Source organism: Lissotriton vulgaris, chromosome 8 (assembly GCF_964263255.1).
Source record: "Lissotriton vulgaris chromosome 8, aLisVul1.2, whole genome shotgun sequence".
Lineage (NCBI taxonomy): Eukaryota > Metazoa > Chordata > Amphibia > Caudata > Salamandridae > Lissotriton > Lissotriton vulgaris.
In genome coordinates, this window is record NC_141696.1 from 148555531 (window position 1) to 148564682 (window position 9152).

The window sequence follows — 9152 nt, forward strand, 5'->3', positions numbered from 1 at the left end:
CATTTTAAGGGAATTAGCATGTGGAGCTAACCCCATGTTAAGTGTCTTAACCTATTGGAAAAATGTAGTCACCATGAATTTATAGTAGGACGGTTTTCACATCCTCCTTTGTACAGCGTTGTGAAGTTGTTTTATAAAACCACTAATAAATGAACCAAGTTAAAGTCTTGCCCCAACCCCAACCCGGAGCTGTGCCCCATACCTGATCCACCAAATCATAAGTGATAGTCATGCAAGTAGAAGTATATAATGAAAGTAAGCTTTAAAATTACAGGATAAGCGACTGGCAGTGGGGAGGCACGAGTCCTAGGATAAAAGGGCTTTTCAAGCGAGGCAGTAGGGTATAATAGCTAGAATACTGTAAAGGCTTGTTTGTGAACAGCCGAGTTTGAAGGTGTTAAGTGCTTGCAGAGCATACAGGGTAATATGTATTCTTACTTAACCTACTCATCCCAAATAGGTACCACTCAGTACATAGAAAACGTGCATGCACAATGCAGAGTAGGTGACAAGTGAGGGTGCTGCATGAAAGTGTTTATTACATTAGTGGGTGCAAGTGTCTCTCAAGCAAGTTAACGGGAATTAATTTAAAGCTTTGAAAGGAGATTTAGTTCATGTGTGGACAGGCAGGTCATTTCCTCCTCGAAAGTTGCTAAAGAAAGATCTGCAAGGCATGTTTGCTGTGGAATTCTGTACCACCTGTAGTCTGTTAAAGTCAGGGTGGCCTGAGTACAGTTCATTCCCATGGTCTAATCTAGACTCAATCGTGGCCTGCACTACCTTTCTGCCAGCAGCCTCTTATAAAAGCGGGAGACACTTTTTCAGCATGCGAAGCACGCTGTAGCAGGACCCAGCAAGACTGACTGCGGAAGGAAGTAGAGGGTGCTATCTACTAGATTCTTGACAGTCTTGCGGAGGGTCAGGGTGGGGCAGGTTGTTTGGCCAACAGGCTTACACAAAGTTGTGGGGGACAACTCCAAAGGTCACAATCTGTTTTTATGCAGGTTGCATCTCAAATGGTTTAACTCCAGCCACTGAAAAACCTTGGTAAGACAGCAAGAAATCAGTTTACTGTGTAAGTCCATGCCTTTCTTGCATGTAAAAGAGCAGCTGTCATCTGCGTACGAGATTACTTTAGAGCCAAGAGACTCCGAATGTAGGAAGGGGTGTCAGATATACATTGAACAAAGTAGGATTGAGGGCCATACCCTGCGGAACACCCACCGGCAGGGTCTGACCTGAGCTGTATACCGTAGCAGCCAGACTTCCTGAGTTTGTCCAGGAATGATGCTAACCAGCTGATGGCCTGGTGTCTGAACCCTATCTCGTGGAGGCGCTCCAGAAGTTTGAGGTGAGGCGCGGTGTCCAGGGCAGCTATAAAGCCGAGCAGTATCAGCATGGCTTTACCTCCCTTTTCAAGTTGCTCCGGACGTGCTCTACAACTTAGTCGTGCTGTCTTGGTGCTAAATTAGGGGCGGAAGCCAGATTGAGTAGGGTGGAGAATACTGTTCTCTTCCAGATACTTGGAGAGTTGGCGATTTTAAAGTATTTTTCCAGAATTTTAGAGAGAGCGTGGAGGAGGGAGATGGGCCTGTAGTTTACTGCTTGCTTAGGGTCAAATGCGAGGGAGAGCGAGAGGGAGAGAGAGGGGGGAGCGAGAGAGGGAGCGAGAGGGAGAGGGAGCGAGGGAGGGAGGGAGAGGGAGCGAGAGAGGGAGAGAACAGAGGGAGACAGATGAGGGAGAAGAATGACAGAGGAGAAGGGCAGTGAGGGACAGAACACTGGCAGTGAGGGACAGGAGGGAGAAGGACAGTGAGGGGCAGAGAACAAGGACAGTGAGTAACAGAGGAGGGAAAACACAGTGAGGGTCAGAGGAGAGAGAAGTAGGTCAGTGAGAGACAGAGGAGGGTGAAGGACAGTGAGGGACTGAGGAGAGGAACAGTGAGCGACAGAAGAGGTAAAGGGACAGTGAGTGACAGCGGATGGAGATCAAGGACAGTGAGCGACAGAGGAGGGAGAAGAGAGACAGTGAGGAACAGATGAAGGAGAAGAGAGACAGTGAGGGACAGAGGAGAGAGGACAGTGAAGAACAGAGGAGACTAAGGACGGAGGAGGGAGAAGACAGCGTGAGGCGCGCACAAAAAACGTGACACGAGGGAAAACTAACGAAAACATGGTGCAGGGTGTACAGTGCACGAGTTTCTAAATCCCAAGAAGAATTACCGTTCGCCTGTTTAGGTCCTACTTAGAATTAAATGAAAGTGCAGAGACATGCAAGGGAACTCCTGCCAAAAGGACTTCTAAAATACTCCTCCAGTGACTGGTATAACGGTCATACTAACATTGTAGTATTTAATCACTGTGGTTCTTTAAACGTGCAGTAGGTGCTCATATTGTAACTATCTCATTTATAGCAATAAGAGTACAGTAAAACAAAGTTTCAACGAAAGTTAAAAGGTGAGGGCGGTGGGTTTCCGCTTGCACCGAGCGAAACTCCGGTGAAGATGAGGATGGGTGTCTGCGTGGGGCAGATCCTCAGGCACAGACTGACACTGGCTCATTCTCTCGAAGTACCGACACATCCACGTGGGCGCCCCTCCACAGCGCTAAGAGGCAGCTCTGGTGAACAGCGCCCACAGTATGAGGAGCTCCACACGCCGCCTTTGGAATGCACTCACGAGTGTGGCGCCTAACAAAAAAATAGCGCTCATTCACAGTGTGGGATACTGATAGAGCAAAGGAAATGCAGACAACAGGTGGGGGCTCGAGCATGGTGAACACTACCGGAAGGGGGGCAGGATCAAAGTAGAAAACTGCAAAAGAAAATACAGCGGGAGAGCTGCGGGAGCAAAGGAACGGCAGACAACGGGAGGGGGCGGGAGCATAGTGAACACGGCAGGAGCAAAGTAACAGTAGAATTAGGAAACAAAGAGAGCACTTAGGTACACCTGTTGTCCACTGCACCGCACTTCGAAGCAAACCAGGACGGATATCTAACAGACGTTCGCACAGCTCAGTTCTGAAACCTGCAGCTCTGTAGAAATAGTTTGAAATGCTAGTGTTCTGCACATAATGAGAAAGGAAAGTGACGCTTTAGGTACAAAAAGAGTCCGGGCTACTCTAAGCCGCATTGAATTGCGGAAGTGAGTTCTACAGCTGGAGACTATAGAAAACAGATATTTTTTTGATGGGTGTCCACTTATGGGTATGGGCGTCTGAATGCAAGTTTTTTTTATTAACCCATTGTACCCCCGCGCTCACTCTCCCACCCCCACACTCGTCCAGCTCACCGCGCCCCCCTTAGTTAGTGGCAGCCACCCTTGTCCCCAAATGAATGCCAGAGACACGAAGGAGCAAAGTCTAAAGCAAAGAGTAGATTAAAAGCCAAACATCTGTCAGGCAACAGAACTGAATGCAGGTAATTCATACAGTATCCACGTACGCTTAAGGAGAAAAGTTTAGTTAGTGAATGAGATGAGATTAGTAGGAAGGGTACAGAAATGGATGCACTAGCATCCCTGGAAGCATGCAAGAATTAAAGGGGGGTTAGATACTTCCCCTTTAGTCCTTTGAGTGCTCCTCAGGGGAAACTGAAGAGGTTGATGGGCTTACTACCGTCTATACTCCTTGTTCTCTTGGGTTCTGCGTGAACGGACTGTGGTACCAAACTCTTCCCCAAAGAACCAAATACAATTTAGAGAGCAGTCTCAAATGACAACCAATGTGAGAGCAGGTTTAGAAGAATTCTTAGAATGCATGCAACTTATAGTGAAAATTAAGTTATTATTTACGGGAACCGTTTTAAGGTCCTTTGCGAGTGCCCACCTCGCATATATAATTATATATTAATTCGAGGGTGCTTGCCCCCGAAAGAAATCACCGCCGCAGCCCTGCTCCGTGAAAACCAGAAGTCGGGCACTTTTGGCCGAGACGGGGGCGGGGCCTGCAATCCGGCAGGAAGTCCCGCCCGCCGCCGAGGAAGAAGTGAAGCCGGTCGACTGATGGCCTCTCCGCAGCCCGGGGCTCCCATGAGTTGAGGAGAGTCCCGGGGCTGCCAACAGCAAGAGTGTTGCGGGGCTCCCAAGTGCTGGAGGGAGCCCCGGAAGTGAAGTCCTGTCCCCTGGTGCTGCGCCGAGACTGCCGCAGAGAGGAGCCCGATCCCCAGCAACAGCCCGGTGAGTGCCCGACCAGCGCTGCAGAGGAGACACGGAACACGCCGAAAGAGCCCGGTGAGTGGGAGGGGGGTGTACGCGCGTGTGTCTGTTTGAATGTGTGTGTGTGTGTGTGTGCGCGTCTGAGTGTGTATGCAGTGTGTGTGGCTGTGTATGTGCGGCTGTGTATGTGCGCATGCGTGAGTGTGGAGTGTTTGCGCAAGGGAATGAGGCACGAGAGGGGCACGGTGACGTGCGCGCCCACGAGGTGAAATCCGCGCTCTGCGCTCGTGCACCCTCTCGTGTCCACATTCCCAAATACGGGCAACATTAGTTGTCTTCGCTGACAGCTTTCAATGCTTTCGCATTGAAAGCTAGGTCAGCTCGACCTAAAGTCAAGCTGTGCCTTTGCTACTTAAGATGCAGGCTATACGCCATGGCCATGTATATGTTTATTGAAGAAAGTGGCACTGCATGAAAAAGTGAGGCTATTGCTTGGTTGGAGACAAACTTACCGCTGAGCTGCGACGATTTTTATCGCAGATAAACCTTAGTATTACCAAGGTTTATCGCAAATGCGATAAAACGACCGCAATGCATGAATATCGCTGAAAAGTCAGCGATATTCATGCATTACCGAGCTAATGCTCTTACCCATGTTATCCACCTCCCATTGGATAACATGGCTAAGAACTGCTCAGGGCAGGTGTTAGCTTTTGGAGATATTCGCGCTTGGCGCGAATCTCCATAAGTTGGTAATAGGAGATAGCGACTGGAAACAGTCGCTATCGCTAACATCTTGGCACGCCCGCTTTGCATGTCATTAGTGATAAATTTCACTGACATGCAAAGTGGGGCCCAAGATGGTCGCTATCTCCTAGCTGTCGCTAACTGGTGTTAGCGACAGCTAGGTAATAGGGAGATAATTTTATCTCCACTTTCTTGGCTTTTAAAGCCAAAAAAGCGGAGATAAACCCCCTTGATAATATGCCCCTGAGTTCTTGTGAGTGAGATGAGAAGGTGACTAGGGCAAAGTGTAGTATGGATTTGTATGAAAGACAAGTGTCCATGAACCTGTGCAGGAAATGCTAGTTACTAGGGCTCTGTACAGAAGATTAGGTGCACAACTACTTAGTCTGCTGAGGCTTTTGTTGCAGGAGAGCATGTGCAAGAGTAGCATGCACCCTTGTGTGGCAGCAGGACATCACAGGAAAGATACACAAGTCTTCATGGGCATTTGCTGCTAAGCATTTCACCAGGAATCTGCTTGACAGATGGTATGCTTGAAGATCATATCACCAAGGCCATGTGCAGGTAACATGTTGGAAATCGAGTCAAGGTGACAGTAGCATTCTGTCCAACAAAAGATGGTGACAAAGAAGAGCTGGTCATAAGGACCTGTGTGGAAAGGGCAATTAATGAAGGCCAATGCATCAGTACATTATAGGGTAGATCAGGACATTACCATGGCCTTGTATGTGAAGAGCAGAGGGCCATGTGCATGTGCAGAAAGCACATGCAGCAGGTGGCTGTCTACATAAAGTGCAGGTCTCTGCTGCCATGTGCAGAAAGAGAAGGTCGCTAGGGTTCGGTGCAGCTAGCTAACGCACGCAATAAGAGCAGGGAACCAGAGCCATGTGCAGCAGGAGGTTCTGTAGCTTATCACGACCAATTCTAATAAGTATGGGATTCACCAGGGCTTGTTGTGCAGCAGGATACCATGTACAAATTGGTATGGTATGTGTCAGGATGAGACCCACAGTACCTTTGTGCCTGATGCCCACAATCCAGTCTGGAAATGCAAGTGGCACAGGTCACTTCATAGTGTAGGACTGGACCTGAAGGCGGCCCCATGCACTGCATGTGCTGCAGGGGACAAGGTGCATCTCTGCAGTAGACGGTCATGCATAAGATCAGGTCAGTAGCCTGCAGTATGCATTTACAGGAGATCATATGCAGAGAGGTACATATGATTGACTGAACATGAGCAGCATCTGCAGGGAGAGGTGATCACAGGATCCCTAACAATAAAGGCGTCAGCACTCTGTCAGATTAGGGTACCTGCATAAATCAGTGATCATCAGTACTGATGAACACTAACAAGAAGAGCTGATTACTGGAGCCCTTGGAAGAAAAGAAAATCTCTTGTGACTTGGGTGAAAGGCAGAGGTTGGAGGTACAGATGATGATCATCCTTCATTGAGATGCTGGATGATAGAGCTTTGCATGGGGGGAGAGACCGGGCTAGGAGGATGAGGAGAAAGGGCAAAGCAAATATTACTCTGGTCTGGGGCAAGGAACACTCAAACACTTGTGGACCTAAGGCTAAAATTCCTAAAGGCATAGTAAGCATTCCCTACAGTTCAATTAGCCTCTTTAGAGGATAACAAAAGCACCGCCCTGGTTAAGGTGCCTGTTTCCAGTAGGATGCTATATTTGTAATAAACCAGTGGATCCATGTCACACTAGGAGTGTGCCCAGCATCAATGATTATACACATTCTCATATCCCCTAAACTGTCTCAATGAGATGCCACAGTAGATCTCGGATGTCCCTGAAGCCTGGTGTCAACTTCATCACACAAGCGCACACACAGCCCACAGACACAGATAACGCATGCACATATAGCCACATGCAAGCAAACATTCACATCCACAAAAGCTATCGTATGCAGACATAACATCACACACACTCAGACGTACAAGCACCCAGGCACATATGTGTCACAGATCTGAAAAATGATTAAAAGAACCTCTAGTCTCAGCTATTGACATAATGCCTTCCGTGACCTAGCCCTGCAGGGACTCTTGTCGGGTGCATTCATTCATTAAATATCTTTGGGTGTGGAAAATCCACATTGCCGACTTCTGGAAACAGAGTGGCCAAGCACACCAGATAACCAACTAGAAAGAACAGTGATGCAACATTAACCATGGTAAAGCACTGTGGCTCACCACGGTGTACAACAACATTTCATTGCAGTTCACTATTACGCTGCTGTGTACAACAATTCACAATGCACTACAATCTTCCCCTAATTTTTTTATCTCTTTCAGGCTAACCATGGCAGTCCAATACAACACCATGACGCACACTACTTAGAAGAGGGTCCAAGGGCTAGTTTAACGACTCCACACTGGATACATGCCCCTCACAATAACCTAATTCACACAAAAAGTATCCAGGAGTCAAAAAACACACTCTAATCACAGACCACCGTTGGCATGACAAAAAGAGGGATTGTGAACTAAATGTAGTTAGATTGAACTAAGACAACACGTGATACCATATAAACAAATGCACGTGCAACATATACCCAAGGTGAGAATTTTCCCATCAGTTGTCGATCTGTTCCACCACTTTTACATCATTTGGGTTCTCCTTACCCATGAGTTAGTGCCCACGCAGTCACACAAGTTGAAAGAGGACTGTGAGAGTAAGAAGACTCTACCCTTTATCTAATGAGTGGTGTCAGTGTGATGTTACAACTGAAAAAAAGCAGTGCAAGTGAAATAATTAGTGAAGTGAATAAAATTAGGTGAGACTGAGTAGAAGTAGAAGCTTTAATGTTTTCTTGCAGCTCCCTAAACATAAAAACAATAGTGAGATAGCAGATTTGACAAAATATCCGCTCAGCGAGTGGTCAACATGTTTCTGCATACGAGGAAAAGTGCCTCCGCATTCATCAGGACCTAGGTTTTGCTACTGCTGTTAAATATAGTGAAAGAATAATGATAAAAAGGAATCATATCACCTGCCCGGGTACAGATCCTCTGCCACAATCTAAAAATAGTCATGTCAACGAGAAAAGAAAGTGAGAAGAAACAAACATATTTTGAAAAATACCCTCAACAGCAGTGTTATTTCTGTGATCATGTCATTGCATTTAGTTAGCATGATATCACTCACCCAATTTCTGTGGGGATAGCGCCTCACCTCACCTGGCTGCAGCTCAGGTAATTGAGGAGCACCGCTCTGTTATGAAAAGACACACAATTGTAAAAGCATTCCACCGTTTCTCCCATAGGGAAACACAATCCACATTGATAGCTAAAATAGTGAGACACCTAGAATGGTATATAGTGTCGAATATACATGTCTGTTTTGCCTCAGTATTCCTAAATTCACTGTGTTTTTACCCAAGACAGTTGTTGTATTCGGTCTCAACACATACATATACTCCGTCATTGGGAAAATACTCGTAATCACAAAATGTTACACTGTCTGTGCCCCAAATCGACTAAATCCTAAGTTATTCCAATAGCGAGTAGGGGCCGCATCAATAGCACGCACATAAACAGATATTAACTTGCTTATCGGCAATTAGTGACTCCTTCGATATCAGACAAACAGCATCTGAAAATCTATATCGGCGTCGGTCGCATGCATACAAACAGACCTGCTGCTTTACGGCAATTAATGACTCATACGAAATCAGGCAAAAATGCATATGAAAAGGCAACACTAGTTTTAAGAGCACAGAATGGTTCTGTTCAGCCAACCATCCCAGACCATTGCCCGGATGTAAGCACATTTTTGTTTAAAATAGAACAAAAATGGGTCTATAAGCTTAACAGCGACAAGGAGAGCCTAAATGAGCCGATACTCTGGATGTCGCTATAATGGAATTCTGTTATTACTGAAGTAAAACCTTCCAACTAATAACATCTGGCTAGGAGAGTTTAAATCATCATTTATCATTCAAACTATAATGGCAATTAAATTAAACACTCTAGCACTGGATTGACACTGTTGTTATATTAACAAAAGTCGAAACACAGTGGCTCTCGGTCTCTACTGCTAATGTATGTACTAGCCATGATTGCACAAAAACACTAGAAATGGCTCCAATTTGTGTTATTTCAGTTTATCCGCAGTACAAATGCGCGACATATAATGCAAAGATGAGCTGCAAAGGGTTGGGTTCACTGTAATTTGTTACTAGCAGAGGGTTTTTAGGTTTCGCCTATTATCATTCGCTTGCGAATGTAATAGGTGAAA